This window comes from Dryas octopetala, chromosome 8 (assembly GCF_963921425.1).
Source record: "Dryas octopetala chromosome 8, drDryOcto1.1, whole genome shotgun sequence".
Classification (NCBI taxonomy): domain Eukaryota; kingdom Viridiplantae; phylum Streptophyta; class Magnoliopsida; order Rosales; family Rosaceae; genus Dryas; species Dryas octopetala.
Genome location: NC_141373.1, coordinates 17,234,616 through 17,256,689, shown reverse-complemented (window position 1 = coordinate 17,256,689; position 22,074 = coordinate 17,234,616). Strand labels below are relative to the sequence as shown.

Here is a 22,074-nt window from a genome sequence, read left to right as displayed (position 1 = left end):
GGATTGCTTGGTTGCTTTTAACAAGTTGAAGAAGCTACTCACTTCTGCCCCAATCATTATGCCACCCGATTGGAACTTGCCGTTTGAGCTTATGTGTGATGCAAGTGACTATGCTGTTGGAGCTGTTCTGGGTCAGAGAGTCGATAAGCTGCCACATGTGATTTATTATGCAAGCAGGACTCTGAATGATGCACAGTTGAACTATTCTACTACAGAGAAGGAGTTGCTTGCTGTGATCTTTGCTTTGGAGAAATTTAGAAGTTATTTGATTGGGTCTAAGATCACCATCTACACGGATCATGCCGCTCTCAAGTATCTGCTGAATAAGAAAGATGCCAAGCCAAGGTTGATTAGATGGACTCTGTTGCTACAGGAATTTGATATTGAGATCAAGGATAAGAAAGGGTGTGAGAATGTGGTAGCAGACCATTTGAGTAGACTCGTCAATGAGGAACAGTCTGAAGAGGACACACTACCGTTACGAGAGTCATTCCCGGACGAGCAGCTTTTTGCCATCTTGACTACTCCATGGTATGCTGACATAGCTAATTATTTAGCAAGTGGAGTGTTGCCCAATGATCTGACACACTACCAAAGGAAGAAGTTTTTGCATGACGTCAGACAATATGTGTGGGATGATCCTTATTTGTTCAAATATGGGTCAGATCAGTTGATAAGACGATGTGTACCGGAAATAGAGCAGAGGAATGTCATTGAGATGTGCCATTCTAAAGAATGTGGAGGCCATGGTGGAGGAACTAAGACCGCTTACAAGATTCTTCAAGCAGGTTTCTTTTGGCCCACTATCTTTCATGATTGTCATCAGTTTTATCTCACATGTGACAGATGTCAGAAGATGGGAAATATTTCTGCTCGTGATCAGATGCCGCTGAACTTCATGTTGGAAGTCGAAATCTTTGATGTTTGGGGTATAGATTTCATGGGACCATTTCCATCTTCTTTTGGATACGAGTACATTCTGGTGGGAGTTGATTATGTGTCTAAGTGGGTGGAAGCTGTCGCTTGTAGGACTAATGATGCTCGAGTGGTCCTGAATTTCCTTAAGACCAATATCTTTGCACGATTTGGTACCCCAAGAGCAATCATTAGTGATGGGGGGTCGCATTTTTGCAATAAGCTGTTTGAGGCCGTGATGAAGAAGTATGGAATAAGGCATAAAGTGGCCACTCCCTATCATCCGCAGACAAGTGGACAAGTGGAAATATCGAATCGTGAGATCAAGTTCATTTTGGAAAGAACAGTGCTCGCCAATAGGAAGGATTGGTCTACCAAGCTTAATGATGCATTATGGGCTTATCGCACCGCTTACAAGACACCCATTGGAATGTCTCCATTTCGACTGATCTATGGGAAAGCTTGTCATTTACCAGTTGTGCTTGAGCATAAGGCATATTGGGCGATTAAGAAGTTCAATTTTGATATCCATGCCGCTGGTGAGAAAAGGAAGTTGCAACTTAGTGAGCTGGAGGAAATACGACATTTCGCATATGAGAATGCTAAGTTGTACAAGGAAAGGACCAAGAGGTACCATGATAAGAAGCTACGTCCGCGAGAATTCTTTGTTGGAGGGAAGGTGTTATTATATGATACAAGATTACGTCTCTTCCCGGGCAAGTTGCGTTCGAGATGGACCGGACCTTATGAGGTGGTTCGAGTGTTTCCCTATGGTACAGTTGAACTCAAGAATCCGAAAAATGGGAACACATTTAAGGTTAACGGTCATCGTGTGAAGCCTTTCCTTGAACCTGATTTTGAGCTGAACCAAGAGAAAATTGATTTCTAGTACAAGACTAGGTCTGGCTGAAGACGTGAAACTTAGCGCTTCTTGGGAGGCAACCCAAGGGATGGATGACGAGGAGGAGGTGATTTTGTACATATGCGTGGGCAAGCCATTTTCACATCAGCCAAGGTACGTTTTCACCCTCTCTTTGCTCAGTTCAGTAGTTTTGTTTTACTTGTTGTTTTTCCCTTCCTCTTTTCATTACATTGTGCATTACATTTGTCATTCATTTAAACATTGAGGACAATGTTTCTTTTAAGTTTGGGGGTGGGGAATGCAATGCATTTTTAGTTTTTAGTGTGTTAAAAAAAAAAAAAAAAAAAAAAAAAATTTTGAGTGTTTTTGTTTGTTTTAGGTCTTGAGTCCCCAACTTATTGATTTCATTATGTATGGTTATGTTGAGCATGTCTAGCTTGTATATATAGTATGTATTCTTCTTTATCTAGTATTGTTTCGTAACATGCTTTACAACTCTATGGACTTGTGGCCTTGTTTTCATGAGCTTAAGTGATGACTTGCATGCTTAGAGATGCATATACTTAATAGAGTAGACTTGTATGACCTAAGTGAGCTTTTGAGCCCTGTACTTCAATTCTTGAGTGTTAACATTACTCTAATATTTTCTTGTCATATAAAGTCGTTGTGATCTCATTATTCTTTATTTTGTTGAAGTACTTGGAATATAATTGTGAATCAAAGAGCTAGAACTTCTCTCTTATTCTATACAAAGCATGAATATAACTACATAAATCTTAGGAGATGATATTAGGCCTTGTTTGTTTTTAACCCATAGCCTAAAGCCTACCCTATGTTATAACCCTAGTCAAACATTTTGAGCCTAATGACCTTTTCTTTGTTCACCCCTATACCAAACCCTAAGTTTGGGGGAGTTTCACTCCTCTACCCGTTTACCTTACCTATGAATTTGCATGGAGTTGGTGAAAATGTGAGGTTGAAAAGAAATGTCAATGCGTACCTTGATGTAAAAGGAAAATGAATTGTGCTTAAGAGTGTTTGTCGTTCCCTTTCAAAAAAAAAAAAAAAATCAAAAAAATCAAAAAAAAAAAAAAAAAAAATCAAGAATCAAAAATCAAAGGGAAGGGACGATTTCAAAAGATGGAAGTGGAAAGGTGTTCGAATTTGAGCTATGAGTACAAATTATGCAAAGAATGCCTCTATTGATTTCCTTGTGCAAATCCATAGTCTGTAGCCCTTTGTTCTCCCTTTCATTTCAATACCTTATCCTAACCTAAGCCTCCATTACAACCCACATAAAAGTCCTATTTGATCTTGGGAGAAATGTGGTTCATTATGTGGAGTCTAGATAAAAGGGAAGCTTATGGTTATTGATTCTATTCCAAGTATTTTAATTCCTTCTATTGAGATCAATGTTTTTGTTTCTTTGTGCCTTTCTTTCATGATTAATATGTGAGCTTTTTGTATTTGTTTATCATATCATCTCTCACATATACTTGAGTGCACGTGTTAACCCAATATCTGAGCGTTTTACTGTTGAGAGTATGCCTTAGTGAGGATTGGAGTTGAATCTATTTTGTGTATGCTGATTTAGTCTTGTTTGTCTAACCACTTGGGTTTGTGTCAAGGATGGTCTATATATTTCATAGAGGAGTAAGGTATGTTAATTGAAGCATTATTAGAGATTGAGGAATAAATTCTATATGTATCTTGCTTGACTATGCTATTTATGGCTGTACTTATGAAGTCATGTGTTGGGATGTTTTCAGTCTGCCTTGAGTCTTTTCTTTGTTCTTTTTGCTCGAGGACTAGCAAAATCTAAGTTTGGGGGTGTGTTGAGTGCTCATTTTACACTATTTTATGATATTAACTCCCTAACTCAGAGTGCAAGAACTCGATATTTTGTGTGTTGTTAGTTTGTTTTTGTTCTTATAGGATAAAATGAGCAAAGAAGAGAAAAGGAGCCAAAAGGACCATTTTTAGACATTTCCTAGTCAAACTAGGAAAACGAGTGAAATCCTGGTCAAACCAGAAAAAGTGCAGAAATCCTAGTCAAATGAGGATTCCTAGTCACACTAGGAAACATCAAGTCCAGAACCATCATTGCGAAGCCAGAAATGAGAAATCCTGATTGGAACAGGAAATCCTGGTTGAACTAGGAAACCTAACCCAACTAGGGAAAGGAGTCCTAATGACACTAGGAGACCCCAGGGGCAATATGGTCATTACGAGAAGTCAAAATGGATAAGGAATCCTTCATTTACAAGGATTCCTAGGTGGACAAGGAAATGTTGGTCAAAGTCAACTCTACAAAGTCAAGGTTCCAGAAGCTTCTAGAAGGTGGTGGACATCCATGGGAATAAATGGAGGGAAGAAAGGAATTTAAATTCAAATGGAGATGAGGGGCAAAATGGGAATTCAAAGTGAATGGTCAAGGGTCAACTATGACAAAGTCAACAAGTCAAATGGGCCATGGGCCTATGCAATGCCGAAATCTGAAGGGGCCATGCATGCATGCATGCGCCAGCCCAAGAGGAAGTCCATGCGCAAGCCCAAGCCTATCAGCCATGCGCAAAACCCTAGGGGGCTGGTGTGTGTCACTTAAGCCCAAGTCATGCAGCCCACAAGCCAAAGCCCAAGAAATCCTAGCTGAAAAAGAAGTCAAAACCCTGGAAAATAGAGCACCAATTTCGACAGCAATTCTGTAATTCTCCAGAACGAATCAGGTAGCATGCCATATATGGTTGGAAAGATACGGATGTTAGCTTCGCAGGGAATTTTACGGATTTCAATTCCGAGTTTTCTAGCTCAAGATATGGCCATTTTAGTGGAGGTAGCGCAGCAGTTCCGCGAGCTGAAAAAGGAGTTACGCCCAAAAAGAGCCCAAATCAGCCCAAGGCCCATGCTTGGCCGAAAATTATAAGCCTTGGTGTGCAAGGAATGCACTTATCCCACATTGAAGAGAAAGAGAAATCTCAGCCCCACTCTCCTCTATAAATACATCTTTACAACTCAAGGAGAGGGTGCTGTTCTGAAGTTCTCTTCTCTCCTCTTTAATTTTCAGCAACCCTAGCTAGCCTCCTTCTCTTTCTTTTATTTTTCTGAAGCAAACCCTAGCAGCCACCATCTCTTTCTCTTGTTCTTCTCTAGCCGCAGCCACACTCTCTCCCTTCTTTTTATTTTTCTTCTTTTCTCTTGTGGCCGAGCATCCCAGTCCCCTCCTATTGAATTTTCTTTCATTGTGTGCCGATCTGAAGAAGGAGGAATCAAGCGCAGCCGCAGCCACCACCACCAAGTTGCGCCACCAAGCCGCAGCCACCTCCAGCAGCCACGCCATCACCACCTTGCTGCCACCTTGCCGAGCACCTCAGCCTCCTCGCCGTGGAGCCCAAGGCCGAGCAGCCCCATTACGCACCACCATTGCAGCCGCACCTCCACCTTGCTGCCCCGGCTTGATTTCTCTCCCTTTCTTTTATTTTCATTATTTTAATCATGCATTATTTATTTGTGAATTTAATTATGTGTAGCTGAATATTGGGCTAGGGCTAGGATGAAGCCCTAGCATTGCTGTTCACTTTTACTATGGATTATTAATATTTTGATTGTTTATATGTTGACAAATCTTGGATCTCTGTTTAAATTGAATCTATTTGTTTCGCATCTTTGACTGATCACCTTAGGTTGCATGCATCTAGATATTTGTTGTGAAACTAAATAAGCTCGAAAGGATGATAGTTTCAATAGGCAACAAGTGGATATCCTAAGATAATATTCATGAGAAAAGGGATCATAGAGGACATAGGGTACATTAATTTGGAGCTATGCGCTATGTGTTTGTCACTCTCACAGATCGTAATGACTCTTGCATGGGTAACAGCTGCCTTAGCTTAGAACTAGGGAACATGCAAGTTAACTGGCTAAGGAAGGCCCAAGAAGCTCTTAGTTTATGCACAGTAAGGGGAGTAATTGCTAAAAGTGACTAGCCAAACCTTTTAGTAGACGAACTTTGTCAACATGTTTATCTATTGATTGTTAATATCCATAGTAGAGTGAATGGTATGCTAGTGGTGGAATCTGACCCCTAGTGTTTCTTTATTATTGTTTTATCTGAATCTTTCAGTTATCATTTTAAAGTTTTGTCATTTATCTGTTAGTTTTTCTAGTCTCAAAAACCAATCAAAACCCCCCATTTGCGTGTGTGAGTTAGAGTTGATTTAATTGAATTTAATTAAGTTAGTGATCATAACACTAGTACAATTCCCTGTGGGATCGACCTCGTATTTGTAAGCTTTGCTACTCCGCGATTCGTGCACTTGCGAGTTAACCTAGAGATTCGTGGTAAAAACTGGCCGAAAATTTGGAGAATTAAGATCGGCGTCTTTGTGAGAGTTTTCTGAGTAGGGGTCGCGCAGGGGGGCTGGGCTGGCTGGAGGAGGCGTCGGGGAAGATGGCCGGTCGTTGGAGGTTACATCAGTGGCCTCGCGTTGTCACGAGGTAGCCGGAAAGGTTAGGGTCTTGTACGGTGGTCGCGCCAGAGAAGAGGGAACAGAAGGCAGAGAGAGTCACAAAGGAAGAGAGAGAGAAGTGGGGAAATCTGGAGGGGGTGTTGGCGACGAGGAGAGGGACCCGATGCCAACCTCTGGTCACCTTGAAGATGGCCGGAGTTGGCCGCGTCGGTGAGAGAAGAGAGGGGGAGAGTGGCACTGGGGAAAAAAAAGAGAAGGAGAGAGAGTGAGGGTGGGATGCAGGCTCGGAGGAGAAAATGAGGGAGGAGAAGGAGTGTTCCCGAAAATTCTAGAGAGAGAAATCCCCTTAAAAATCTGGTTTTGAAATTTTAAAACCCAATTTGTCAATTTTACGAAATTGACCCTAACTTCAAACGTACATATCTCTCAAACCGTAATTCAGATCGATGCGTGCTACATGTCTATGAAATCGTGGGCTCGAAACCTATCCAACGGACCAAAAGTCAAAATCGAAAGCCCCTTTATTTTAAAAGTCAACTTTGGAGTCATGTCCAATTTAAAACGAAAATCTAAAATAAATCCAAAACATTTTATTTCTCAATAAATTCCCAAAATAATCACAATAAATTCTCCAAATTTTTAAAATACTTTTCGAAATAAACTTAGAAAAATACAGGGTCTTACAAATTTTAAAACAAAACATTTTAAATCCAATTTAACTTTTAAATAACGTTAAATCAATTTCAGTGAAAACGTCAAATAAACTCTCAAAAACTCCCATTGTAATTTAAAAATATTTCGAAGGTCGCGAAAACTAAACTTCCTTGAAACCCTCTTGAAAACAAAGTTAAATAAAAATTTCAACTTCCAGTGAAATTTGGGTTGGGTCGTTACAAAGACATTGGGCCAAAGCATAAATGGAGAGGATCAATTTTCGGCCAAGCAATTGGGCTTGGGCTGGGCGCAATACCCTAAGGAAGGTGCGGCATGGGCTGAAGCTTAAGGCCATGTAATTGGCACATGGAGATGATGGGTGATGTGTAATGGGCTTAAGTGAGTGTGGCCTTGGTCCATTAGGTTAAGTGTTGAATATTTTCGTAGAACAAAATAAACACCTATTTCATTCCTTGTATTCTCGCAAGTGCACGAATTGCATTAGTAGCAAAGCGTACAATCACGAGGTCGATCCCACAGGGAATGGTTAATAAACAACAATTCAATTCAAATAATCAATAGAATAACTAAATGGGGGGTTTAAAGAGATGAAAACACACACACACACACCCTTTATTCTATCTTGCAATGTTAAGTTTTCAGTTTCAAATCAGATAAGCATGCGATAACCATCCAAGGCTAATGACAATTAATTCAAACACAATGTATTAAAGTTTGACTGCTAAAAAGGTTTGGCTAGTTACTTTCTCGCAATTGTTCTCCTAAGGCATAAACTAAGAGCTTCTTGGGCCTTTCTTAATCAGTTAACTTATATGTTCCCTAGTTCTAAGCTAAGGCAGCTGTTACCCATGTAAGAGTCATTAAGATCCGTGAGAACGTCAAACATGCACAACATATAAGCTTTGACTATTTCCTTATAGAGGTCGCCCAACCCCATTACCAAAATATATAATCCCTTATTCCCTTGTTACCTGTGGTTTAGTGTCTTTGACTATTTCACAGCTAAACCTAAGAAATAAACTAGATGCATTACCCTAAGGTGGCCATTCAAAGGATGCAAACAACTAGTGACGGATTCAAATAGATAATGAAAATTTAATACACGCAAACATCAAACTAATCGATCAAGAGACGGATAAACGATTTGTTAAAGCATGTAAATCCATTAATCAACCTACAACTAACATGCAAGATAGAATAAATACCTACATAATTAAATTAAATAAAAGAAAACAGCAACTAATTACAAAATCCCAATTCATATTGATGCAAAATTCAGAAACACAAACTAATATAAAATCAGAAGCATAAACTAAACATAAAATCAGAATTCTAGATGAAAAGAAAAAAAAACAAAAATCAGAGATACATCACAATGGTGGCTGCGGTAAGAAGAGAAGAAGAAGGAAGCACCTAGCAAGTTGGAGGAACCCACGGCAAGGTGACCTAGGGCTTGCGGCAAGGGCTGGTTCTTTCTCTCTCTTGCTTGTCACGCCACTCTCTCTCTTTCTCTCTCTGAATTTCGGCCTCTATCTCTCTAACTTTCTGAAAATTAAACCTAATGAAAACTAAAAAATAAATTAGGAGGAGGGGTCTAGGGTTCTGAAAGTATATGATGTATTTATAGAGGTGCAATTCTTGAGAGGCAAGGATAAGTTACTTGCGGCAGCAGCTAGGGTTAGGAGCTCTTGGGCTTGCGGCAAGGCTTGGCCTTTTGGGCTTAAGTGACTCACGCAAGGGCCAGCTAGGGTTCCTCCTCCTTGCGCATGGGCTGCTAGCTTGGGCTGCTGGTCTTCGCGCATTGGGCTTGCACAATGTGGGCTAGGGTTTCACTTCATGGGCTGCCACCTTGAGGCTTGCACATTCGGCTTGCATCTTGGGTTGAAGTGGCTTGCATGGCATGCATGTGCATGCATGGGCTGCCACCTTGGACCATGCGCATAGGGCTTGGGCTGCTAGGGTTAGGCGCATGCATGGCCCCTCTTGACTTCGGCATCCCATAGGTCCAAAGCCCATTTGACTTGTTGACTTGTCATTTTTGACCCTTGACCATTGACTTTGACTTCCCATTTTGCCCCTTATTTCCATTTGAATTTGAATTCATTTCTTCTCTGTATTCATTTCCGTGGATGTCCACCACCTTCTAGAAACTTCTGGAACCTTGACTTTGTAGAGTTGACTTTGACCAACATTTCCTAGTGCAACTAGGATTTCTTGTAAATGAATGATTCCTTATCCATTTCAACTTCTCGTAATGAGCATATTGCCCCTGGGGTCTCCTAGTGTCATTAGGACTCCTTTCCCTAGTAGGGTTAGGTTTCTTAGTTCAACCAGGATTTCCTGTTCCAATCAGGATTTCTCATTTCTGGCTCCGCAATGATGGTTCTGGACTTGATGTTTCCTAGTGTGACTAGGAATCCTCATTTGACTAGGATTTATGATGAGTGTGCATTTTGCATCACTTTATGATACTAATTCCTTAACCTAGAGTGTTAGAACTCGATATTTTGTGTTTCTTGTTTTGTTTTTGTGTTTTCAGGTCAAATGAAGCAGAAATGAGAAAAAGAAGCAAATTGAGCCATTTTGGGACATTTCCTGGTCAAACCAGGAAAAGTGCAGAAATCCTAGTCGAATGAGGATTCCTAGTCACACTAGGAAACATCAAGTCCATAACCATCATTGCAGAGCCAGAAATGTGAAATCCTGAATCAAACAGGAAATCCTGGTTGAACTAGGAAACCTAACATAACTAGGGAAAGGAGTCTTAATGACACTAGGAGAACCCAGGGGCAATATGGTCATTACGAGAAGTCGAAATGGATAAGGAATCTCTCATTTTCAAGGAATCCTAGTTGCACCAGGAAATGTTGGTCAAAGTCAACTCTACAAAGTCAAGGTTCCAGAAGCTTCTAGAAGGTGGTGGACGTCCATGGAAATGAATGGAGGGAAGAAATGAATTTGAATTCAAATGGAAATGAGGGGCAAAATGGGAAGTCAAAAGTCAAGGGCCATGGGCCCTAGGGATGCCGAACCAAGATGGGCCATGCATGCACATGCATGGGCCCAAACCCTAGCAGCCCAAAGTCCATGCGTAAGGAGCAAGATGGCAGCCCATGCATGCACATGCATGCCATGCAAACCCTAGCAGCCAAGGAGTCCCATGCGCAAGCCCAAGATGCAAGCCCAAGGTGGAAGCCCATGGAGTGAAACCCTAGCCCATCTTGTGCAAGCCACTTCAGCCCAACACATGCGAGCCCAATGCACATCAAGGTCCAAGACCAGCAGCCCATGCGCAAGGGAGAGAGGCCTAGATGACTTGCATGCGCCACTTAAGCCCAAAGGACCAAGCCCTTGCCGCAAGCCCACAAGCTCTAACCCTAGCTGATGCCGCAAGCTACAAGGAGAAGAAACCCTAGCAGCCGCATGTTTTCTCTTCCTTGCCTCTCAAGGATTGCACCTCTATATATATCCCCTTAATTCAGAACCCTAGGGACCTCACTTCACACTTCTACACTCCAGCCGAAATCTCCTTGCCTCCTAGTTTATTTTTCAGTTTTTAGTTTTGTTCTTGTGAGGGCTAGCCGAAAGTGAGAGAGAGATAGGAGTGGCGTGGCTGCAAGGAAGAGCATCCCTAAGCCGCAAGCCCTAGCTCACCATAGCCGTGAGCCAATTGCTTGTGCAAGGTGCCTTCTCTTCCTTGTCTTGCCGCAGCCCCTCCCACCTGTTTTCCTTGATTTTTCTCCTAGTTTTCTATTTTCTTGTTGGATTATGTTACTGAATTTATTTAATTTAATTTATGATTCTGATTTTCTTTTGTTTATGGTTCTGATTTCTTTTAGTTTATGCAATTTAATTTAGTTGTTTAGTTTATGCCTTTAGTTTTGTGTACTTTGTGTTTCTGATTTTATTGTTAAGCATGAATTGGGACTTTGTTTATTGTTGCTGTTTTTATTTATTTAATTTAATTATGTAGGTTAGTTATTCTATCTTGCATGTTAGTCGTAGGTCGATTAATGGATTTGCATGTTCTAACAAATCGTTTATCCGTCTCTTGGTCTGTTAGTTTGATGTTTGCATCTATTAAATTTCCACTATCTATTAGAACCCGTCACTAGTTGTTTGCATCCTTTGACTGGCCACCTTAGGGTAATTGCATCTAGTTTATTTGTTAGGTTTAGCTGTGAAATAGTCAAAGACACTAAACCACAAGTAACAAGGGAATAAGGGATTATTCTTGGTAGTGGGGTTGGGCGACCTCTATAAGGAAATAGTCAAAGCTTATATGTTGTGCATGTTTGACGTTCTCATAAAACTTAATGACTCCTGCATGGGTAACAGCTGCCTTAGCTTGAACTAGGGAACATGTAGGTTAACTGACTAAGGAAGGCCCAAAAAGCTCTTAGTTTATGCATTAGGAGAACAATTGCGAGAAAGTAACTAGCCAAACCTTTTTAGCAGTCAAACTTTAATATGTTGTGTTCAAATTAACTGTCATTAGCCTTGGATGGTTATTGCATGCTTATCTGATTTGAAACCGAAAACTTAACATTGCAAGATAGAATAAAGGGTGTGTGCGTGTGGTGATGTGTGCGTGTGTTTCCATCTTCCAAAACCCTCCAATTAGTTATTCTAGTGATTAATTGCATTGATTTGTTGTTTATTAACCATTTCCTGTGGGATCGATCTCGTGCTTGTTCGCTTTGCTACTGATACGATTCGTGCACTTGCGAGTATACTTAGAATGAGATAATTGTTTATTTTGTTCTAAGAAAACACACAATCAACAAGTTTTTGGCGCCGTTTGTTGATGTGTTTTCTTAGAATAAAATAAACAAATACCTCATTCTAAGTTTACTCGCAAGTGCACGAATCGCATCAGTAGCAAAGCGTACAAGCACGAGGTCGATCCCACAGGGAATGGTTAATATACAATAAATCAATGCAATTAATCACTAGAATAACTAATGGGGGGTTTTGAAAGATGGAAACACACACACACATCACCACACGCACACACACTTTATCCTATCTTGCAATGTTAAGTTTTCGGTTTCAAATCAGATAAGCATGCAATAACCATCCAAGGCTAATGACAGTTAATTTGAACACAACATATTAAAGTTTGACAGCTAAAAAGGTTTGGCTAGTTACTTTCTCGCCATTGTTCTCCTAATGCATAAACTAAGAGCTTCTTGGGCCTTCCTTAGCTAGTTAACCTACATGTTCCCTAGTTCAAGCTAGGGCAGCTGTTACCCATGCAGGAGTCATTAAGTTTTATGAGAACGTCAAACATGTACAACATATAAGCTTTGACTATTTCCTTATAGAGGTCGCCCAACCCCACTACCAAGAATAATCCCTTATTCCCTTGTTACTTGTGGTTTAGTGTCTTTGACTATTTCACAGCTAAACCTAACAGATAAACTAGATGCAATTACCCTAAGGTGGCCAGTCAAAGGATGCAAACAACTAGTGACGGGGGTTTTAATAGATAGTGGAAATTTAATATGTGCAAACATCAAACTAACAGACCAAGAGACGGATAAACGATTTGTTAGAACATGCAAATCCATTAATCAACCTACGACTAACATGCAAGATAGAATAACTAACCTACATAATTAAATAAAACAAATAAAAGAAGCAAAACAGCAACAAATAAACAAAGTCCCAATTCATGATTGTTAACGGAAATCAGAAACGCAAGTTAAATAAACTTAGAAGCATAAACTAAACAACTAATTTAAAGTGCATAAACTAAATGAAATCAGAAACGCAAAATTAAAGAAACTAAAAGCGTAAACAAATGGAAATCAGCAACACGAATTAAAAGCAATAAAGAGATAACTAAATAAAATCAGATTGCAAAGATTAAATAACAACTAACTAAAATCAGAACCAAAGCTATAAAATAAATAAAAAGACAACTGAATTAAACCAGCAAATTAATTTAATAAAATCAGTAACATGATCCAACAATAACAATAGAAACTAAAAGGAAAAGGAAAACAAAAATCAGAGGTGCAACAAATGGGGGCTGCGGCAAGGAGAGAAGAAGAAGGAGGCACCTAGCACAAGCAATTGGCTCACGGCAAGGTGAGCTTGGGCTTGTGGCAGCGGGTGATCCTTCCCTCTCAATGTCACGCCACCCTCTCTCTAAACCTCTCTCTGAAATTGGCTCACCTTACAAGAAAATAAAAGTCTCAAACTAAAACCCTAAAACAGAAAAATAAAGCTAGGAGGGAGAGAGTGATTTCGGCTGGAGTGTGGGTGAAAAGAATGAATGCCTAAAAGTCTGAATGGAGGGGGTTTAAATAGGAGAAGCTTCCCTTGAGAGGCAAGGAAAGCAAGTTGCGGCTGGCTAGGGTTTGGTCTCCTAGTGCCTTGCGGCTTCAGCTAGGGCCAGCTGATCAGGCCTTGCGTGTTGGGCTGCTTGGGTTTGGGCTTGAGTGGCTCACGCCTAGCCTAGCTAGGGTCCCTCCTTGGCGCATGGGCTGGTAGTCTTGGGCTTTGGGCTTGCATGTTGGGCTTCCCTGTTGGGCTTCAGTAGCTTGCACAAGATGGGCTAAGGTTTCACTCCATGGGCTTCCATCTTGGGCTTGTCACCTTTGGGCTTGCGCATGGCCTCTTCCTTGCTAGGGTTTGCATGGCATGCATGCGCATGCATGGGCTGCCATCTTCCTCCTTGCGTGTGGCTTTTGGGCTGCTAGGGTTTGGGCCCATGCATGTGCATGCATGGCCCACTTGGTTCGGCATCCCTAGGGCCCATGGGCCCTCCACTTTTGACTTCCCATTTTGCCCCTCATTTCTATTTGAATTCAAATTCATTTCTTCCCTCCATTCATTTCCATGGATTTCCACCACCTTCTGGAAGCTTCTGGAACCTTGAAAAACATTTCCTGGTGCAACTAGGATTTCTTGCAAATGAGAGATTCCTTATCCGTTTCGACTTCTCGTAATGACCATATTGCCCCTGGGGTCTCCTAGTGTCACTAGGACTCCTTTCCCTAGTTGGGTTAGGTTTCCTAGTTCAACCAGGATTTCCTGTTCGAATCAGGATTTCACATTTCTGGCTCCGCAATGATGGTTCTGGACTTGATGTTTCCTAGTGTGACTAGGAATCCTCATTTGACTAGGATTTCTGCACTTTTCCTGGTTTGACCAGGATTTCACTCGTTTTCCTGGTTTGACCAGGAAATGTCCCAAAATGGCTCCATTTGCTCCTTTTTCTCATTTCTGCTTCATTTGACCTGAAAACACAAAAACAAGACAAGAAACACAAAATAGCGAGTTCTAACACTCTAGGTTAAGGAATTAGTATCATAAAGTGATGCAAAATGCACACTCATCACACCCCCAAACTTAGATTTTGCTAGTCCTCGAGCAAATAAAGGAAAGAAAAGACTCAAGACTGACTCTAACATCCCAACAACTGAATTCATGCGCACAACCATTAATCACATAAGAAAGCAAGGCATATAAATGGTATTCTTCAAATTCTAATAACATTTCAAATAACATACCTCGCTCCTCTATTGTCATATAGGCCATCCTTGACACAAATCCAAGTATTAGACAAACAGAACTAAATCAATACATACATAATAGATTCAACTCCAATCCTCACTAAGGCATACTCTCAATGATAAACACTCAAGAATTGGGTTGATATGTGCACTCAAAAGTATATGTGAGAGGAAATATGTAACAAAACAATTAGCTCACATATGTACATGAAATAACGGCACATTTTAGAAAGAAATACTGATCTCATGAAAGGAATACAAATGCTTGAAATAGAATCAATAGCCATAGGCTCCCTTTCTTGAATAGACTCCACATAAGTATAATACATACTCTTGAGATCAGCTAGGGCTTTAATAGGGTTATAATGAAGGCTTAGGCTAGGATAGGGTATTGAAATGAAAAGGAAACACAAAGGGCTAGTCTCATGGAATTGCAAGCACTAATAGAACATTCTGAGGTACACTTTGCTTCTTTGCACTTCATAGCTTACTTTGAACTCTTTTTGCTCATTTTTTTTTTTTTCTTTTGAAACCGTCCCATCTCTTTTCTTTGATTTCATTTCTTTTTCTTTTCTTTGGGCACGGCCTACATACTTTTCTGACACCTTTTTGTATAAGCTATGCATTTTCACTTCTTTTCCCCCTCAATCAACATGTAAACAACTTGCAACACCATAAAAAAGGGTAAAACGGGTAAAAGGGGTGGTACACCCCCAAACTTAGGGTTTGGTATGGGGTAACAAAGAAAACGGCTTAAAAGGCTCAAAATGGGTAACTAAGGATAACACATGTAATGGGTAGGCTTTCAGGCTATGGGGTACACAAACAGGGCCTAAATTCATTTCTCAAGAGTTATGCAAATACGGCATGCTTTGTGTACACAAGAAGAGAGTTCTAGCTCATTGATTCAAGATTATGCATATTCCAAGCAAATGACCAAATGAAAGACAATGAGATCAAAACAACGACTTATATGACAATGATAGAATCAGAGTGGCGCGCAACACTCAAGAATTGAAGAACAGGGCTCAAAAGCTCACTTAGGTCATGCAAGTCTACTCTATTATGCATATAATCATTAGTAATGCTAATCACAACCTAAATTCATATCAACAAGGCCAAATGACATAGAATTGCAAGATATGTTATGGAACACTATTAGAATGAAAAGAACACCAAATATACACACAATACTAAAACATGCTCATAACAATCATGCACACTCAAATCAATTAGTTGGGGACTCAAAACGACCTGAAACACCCAAAACGACTCAAAAACTTTTTGTTTTTAAAACGATGTCGCATACTTCAAAAGAATCACATCCATCACCAAGGTGAATGAGATCTCATGAAAACGTGCATTTTGATGTGGGTTTTGACACCCTAAGTTTAAAAACAAAGGAAAAAGTTTTTTCCTAACCTAAAAACACCTAAAAACACTAAAAACGAAATTTTTTTTTTTCTTTTTTTTCTAAAAACACTCAAAAACACTTAAAACACTCTAAACACTTGTTCTAACATAAAAACACTAACAAATGACAATTGCCTTTCCCCCCACACTTAAATGATACATTGCCCTCAATGTATATGAAATAAATGCAAGAATGATCAAATTAAGCGAAACGGGAAATTGCAAACATCCAAAACCAAATAAACACACCAAAATGAAAAATTGTCTTATGAAGCGAAATAAAGAAACTGTTTACTTGCGTACGCAAGCGTGGACACTCCAAAGGTAGGCGCGGCCTCCTTGGTCCTCAATGACTCCTCCTCCATTATTCGAAACCAAAAACTTGGGTTGCCTCCCAATAAGCGCTTGTTTTTCTGTCTTCAGCCTGACATTGCCATCTCCTTCACTTGCGTCCTTCCCTCTTCCTCTTGCCATTGCTACTCTCGGCATTCTCTAGGATCGAACTGAGGAAGCTCTCCATCTCGGACTTCTCCTCTCCATAAAAAGTGACCTCCTCGTTTTCTGGCATCTCGGAAGTGAGCACATACAACTCTCGCTTGGCGTAGTGCCGAATTGTCATGGCGCTCTCCAATGCTTTGTACTCCATGTTAGAGGTGCACAAAAATGGTCTCCCAAGAATAATAGAGACATCGCCCGGAATTGTCGGCACATCTAGCACTATGAAATCAGAGGGGATTAGTAATTTACGACATTTAACCAAAACATCCACAAGCATACCACAAGCTTCTTGGGCTGAAGAGTTGGCGAAGCGAATGTTCACATCAGCTGGTTGCAAATCAGCCTCTTTGAATCCAAGCCTCTCGAACACAACCAGCGGCATGACATTGATAGCTGCACCACTGTCAATTAAGGCATTGGTGATCTTATGCTCCCCTATGCTGCATGATATGACCAACGAGCCCGAATCCTTCTTCTTGCTTGGAAAAGATGCAAAGAGATAACCACGAATCTCCCTAGGAACATTGTGACTATGCCCTTGCTTCTCAACCTTCTTCTCAATAGACTTCAATTCCCTCATGGTTGCTGGAAATTTGGTGATGTCAATGTCCGGAATGAGGGGAATCACACGTGTATCCTTATGCTCTTCAGTCATATCTGGGTCCTCCTCTTCCTCACTATCACTGATCTCAATCACTTCCTTCACCACCTTAGTCTTGACCATTCTAACTCTTTTTCTTGGAGTAGTCCTCAAAATAGCATTTACATGCTCTTCATTCTTTGGGTTGACGATGGGCTGACTTGGCAACTTCCCCTTCTCTCTCTGACCCAAAGTAGTGGCAATCTGACCCATTTGACTCTCCAAGTGTGCAATAGCCTTCGAATTGGCTTGCATCTGCTGCTCGGTACGGTTCATGAAGGCGTTGGTGCTTTGGGCAAGGGAAGTGGTGCTTTGAGCAATCTGAGCAATCTTGTCCTCCAAACTAGACCTCTCGGCATTAGGGTGCACATACGGCTTGTTGGTGCTCCCACTAGCTTGCTGTCCATTGTTGTTGCTCCACCTGAAATTCGGGTTGTTCTTCCATCCAGGGTTGTAAGTGTTGGAATATGGGTCATACGGCACCCTAGGATAGCTCCCAACTTGGTTCACTTGTTCCACGTCACCCCCTGGTCCTTGCGCACTCATCATCTTCTCTTGAGCCAAAGATAACTTCTGCACCATAGTCTTGATTTCCATAATCTGTCCCTCCATGGTGTTTGGCACATCAGCCACCTCATATAACCCTCTCTTTGGTCCTCCTCTTGCACGATTGGAATCCCATTGTTGAGAACTCAAAGAAAGCGACTCAAACAATTCTGTAGCCTCATCCTCCGTTTTGGACATGAATGCACCACCACATGCCGAATCCACCTTGGCTTGGTCTCTCTCCAATAATCCCTGATAAAAACAGCAAATCACATACCAAGGAGATAAGTTATGGTGTGGGCAGCTAGTAAGTAACTCATTGAATCTGTCCCAAGTCTCATGGAATGGTTCGTCCGCCTTCTGCACAAATCCAAGGATCTCCTTCCGAATCGAATTAGTCTTGGAAATGGAATAGAACTTGTTCAAAAACTTGCTCGAAAGATCATCCCATGTCGAAATGGAACCACTGGGCAGCGAATACAACCACCTCTTTGCCTTGTCCTTAAGCGCAAAAGGGAACATCCTCAAACGGTACTGATCAGCATTCAGGCCCCTCAATTGTGCGGCTTCACAAACCCCGGAAAACTCCTTCAAAAAGTGGATCGGATCCTCCCCATTCAGCCTATGGTAGCTCGGCAACAAGTGAATCTGACCACTCTTGATTTCGAAATCAGTGGCTATGGTGGCATACCGAATGCACGATGGTTGAGTGGGCAGCGAAGGTGCTGAAAAGTGGCTCAGGGGCTGCGGCACTATCTCATTTGCTTCAGCCATGTCGACACTCTCAGTCTCTTCACTACTCGAATCTGATGCACTAGGTTGCGGGCTGACTTGTGATGCACCTAAAGCTTCGTCCTTGAGCCTCTCCAACCTAGCAACAAGTTCAGGGTTCATAAAACACACCTAATCAAGAGAAAACACACAATCAGTAGAAAGAATGCATATAAAGGCATGGCATTTATTAAAAACTAAAAATTAACAAAAACTGAAATCTAGCTAATATAACCTAATTCTAATGACTAATTACACCAATTCATTGATATTAGACACCATTCCCCGGCAACGGCGCCAAAAACTTGTTGATGTGTTTTCTTAGAATAAAATAAACAAATACCTCATTCTAAGTTTACTCGCAAGTGCACGAATCGCATCAGTAGCAAAGCGTACAAGCACGAGGTCGATCCCACAGGGAATGGTTAATATACAATAAATCAATGCAATTAATCACTAGAATAACTAATGGGGGGTTTTGAAAGATGGAAACACACACACACATCACCACACGCACACACACTTTATCCTATCTTGCAATGTTAAGTTTTCGGTTTCAAATCAGATAAGCATGCAATAACCATCCAAGGCTAATGACAGTTAATTTGAACACAACATATTAAAGTTTGACAGCTAAAAAGGTTTGGCTAGTTACTTTCTCGCCATTGTTCTCCTAATGCATAAACTAAGAGCTTCTTGGGCCTTCCTTAGCCAGTTAACCTACATGTTCCCTAGTTCAAGCTAGGGCAGCTGTTACCCATGCAGGAGTCATTAAGTTTTATGAGAACGTCAAACATGCACAACATATAAGCTTTGACTATTTCCTTATAGAGGTCGCCCAACCCCACTACCAAGAATAATCCCTTATTCCCTTGTTACTTGTGGTTTAGTGTCTTTGACTATTTCACAGCTAAACCTAACAGATAAACTAGATGCAATTACCCTAAGGTGGCCAGTCAAAGGATGCAAACAACTAGTGACGGGGGTTTTAATAGATAGTGGAAATTTAATATGTGCAAACATCAAACTAACAGACCAAGAGACGGATAAACGATTTGTTAGAACATGCAAATCCATTAATCAACCTACGACTAACATGCAAGATAGAATAACTAACCTACATAATTAAATAAAACAAATAAAAGAAGCAAAACAGCAACAAATAAACAAAGTCCCAATTCATGATTGTTAACGGAAATCAGAAACGCAAGTTAAATAAACTTAGAAGCATAAACTAAACAACTAATTTAAAGTGCATAAACTAAATGAAATCAGAAACGCAAAATTAAAGAAACTAAAAGCGTAAACAAATGGAAATCAGCAACACGAATTAAAAGCAATAAAGAGATAACTAAATAAAATCAGATTGCAAAGATTAAATAACAACTAACTAAAATCAGAACCAAAGCTATAAAATAAATAAAAAGACAACTGAATTAAACCAGCAAATTAATTTAATAAAATCAGTAACATGATCCAACAATAACAATAGAAACTAAAAGGAAAAGGAAAACAAAAATCAGAGGTGCAACAAATGGGGGCTGCGGCAAGGAGAGAAGAAGAAGGAGGCACCTAGCACAAGCAATTGGCTCACGGCAAGGTGAGCTTGGGCTTGTGGCAGCGGGTGATCCTTCCCTCTCAATGTCACGCCACCCTCTCTCTAAACCTCTCTCTGAAATTGGCTCACCTTACAAGAAAATAAAAGTCTCAAACTAAAACCCTAAAACAGAAAAATAAAGCTAGGAGGGAGAGAGTGATTTCGGCTGGAGTGTGGGTGAAAAGAATGAATGCCTAAAAGTCTGAATGGAGGGGGTTTAAATAGGAGAAGCTTCCCTTGAGAGGCAAGGAAAGCAAGTTGCGGCTGGCTAGGGTTTGGTCTCCTAGTGCCTTGCGGCTTCAGCTAGGGCCAGCTGATCAGGCCTTGCGTGTTGGGCTGCTTGGGTTTGGGCTTGAGTGGCTCACGCCTAGCCTAGCTAGGGTCCCTCCTTGGCGCATGGGCTGGTAGTCTTGGGCTTTGGGCTTGCATGTTGGGCTTCCCTGTTGGGCTTCAGGAGCTTGCACAAGATGGGCTAAGGTTTCACTCCATGGGCTTCCATCTTGGGCTTGTCACCTTTGGGCTTGCGCATGGCCTCTTCCTTGCTAGGGTTTGCATGGCATGCATGCGCATGCATGGGCTGCCATCTTCCTCCTTGCGTGTGGCTTTTGGGCTGCTAGGGTTTGGGCCCATGCATGTGCATGCATGGCCCACTTGGTTCGGCATCCCTAGGGCCCATGGGCCCTCCACTTTTGACTTCCCATTTTGCCCCTCATTTCTATTTGAATTCAAATTCATTTCTTCCCTCCATTCATTTCCATGGATTTCCACCACCTTCTGGAAGCTTCTGGAACCTTGAAAAACATTTCCTGGTGCAACTAGGATTTCTTGCAAATGAGAGATTCCTTATCCGTTTCGACTTCTCGTAATGACCATATTGCCCCTGGGGTCTCCTAGTGTCACTAGGACTCCTTTCCCTAGTTGGGTTAGGTTTCCTAGTTCAACCAGGATTTCCTGTTCGAATCAGGATTTCACATTTCTGGCTCCGCAATGATGGTTCTGGACTTGATGTTTCCTAGTGTGACTAGGAATCCTCATTTGACTAGGATTTCTGCACTTTTCCTGGTTTGACCAGGATTTCACTCGTTTTCCTGGTTTGACCAGGAAATGTCCCAAAATGGCTCCATTTACTCCTTTTTCTCATTTCTGCTTCATTTGACCTGAAAACACAAAAACAAGACAAGAAACACAAAATAGCGAGTTCTAACACTCTAGGTTAAGGAATTAGTATCATAAAGTGATGCAAAATGCACACTCATCACCGTTGCCGGGGAATGGTGTCTAATATCAATGAATTGATTTAATTAGTCATTAGAATTAGGTTATATTAGCTAGATTTCATTTTTGGTTAATTTTTATTTTTAATAAATGCCATGCCTTTATATGCATTCTTTCTACTGATTGTGTGTTTTTCTCTTGATTAGGTGTGTTTATGAACCCTAAGCTTGTTGCAAGGTTGGAGAGGATCAAAAAGAAGACTTTAGGTACATCACAAGCCAGCCCGCAACCTAGTGCATCAGATTCAAGTAGTGAAGAGACTGAGAGTGTCGACATGGCTGAGACAAACGAGATGATGCCGCAGCCCCTGAGCCATTTTTCAGCACCTTCGCTGCCCACTCAACCATCTTGCATTCGGTATGCAACCATAGCCACTGATTTCGAAATCAAGAGTGGCCAGATTCACTTGTTGCCGAGCTACCATGGGCTGAATGGGGAGGATCCGATCCACTTTTTGAAGGAGTTTTCCGGGGTTTGTGAAGCCGCTCAGTTGAGGGGTCTGAATGCCGATCAGTACTGTTTGAGGGTGTTCCCTTTTGCGCTTAAGGACAAGGCAAAGAAGTGGTTGTATTCGCTGCCCAGTGGTTCCATTTCGACATGGGATGATCTTTCGAGCAAGTTCCTGAACAAGTTTTATTCCATTTCCAAGAGAAATTCGATTCGGAAGGAGATCCTTGGATTTGTGCAGAAAGTGGATGAGCCATTCCATGAGACTTGGGACAGATTCAATGAGTTACTTACTAGCTGCCCACACCATAACCTATCTCTTTGGTATGTGATTTGTTGTTTTTATCAGGGATTATTGGAGAGAGATCAAGCCAAGGTGGATTCGGCATGTGGTGGTGCGTTTATGTCAAAGACGGAGGATGAGGCTACAGATTTGTTTGAGT

The 22,074-nt window shown here is 41.2% G+C and overlaps 1 non-coding gene across 1 annotated transcript; it reads left to right on the top strand.

The window, feature by feature from the left end:
- The first annotated feature begins 17,827 nt into the window (after nt 1-17,827).
- LOC147277692 (small nucleolar RNA R71) lies at nt 17,828-17,934 on the top strand. Its single transcript, XR_015124134.1, has one exon. It is a non-coding gene; the product is annotated as a small nucleolar RNA R71 (small nucleolar RNA).
- Nucleotides 17,935-22,074: the final 4,140 nt, after the last annotated feature.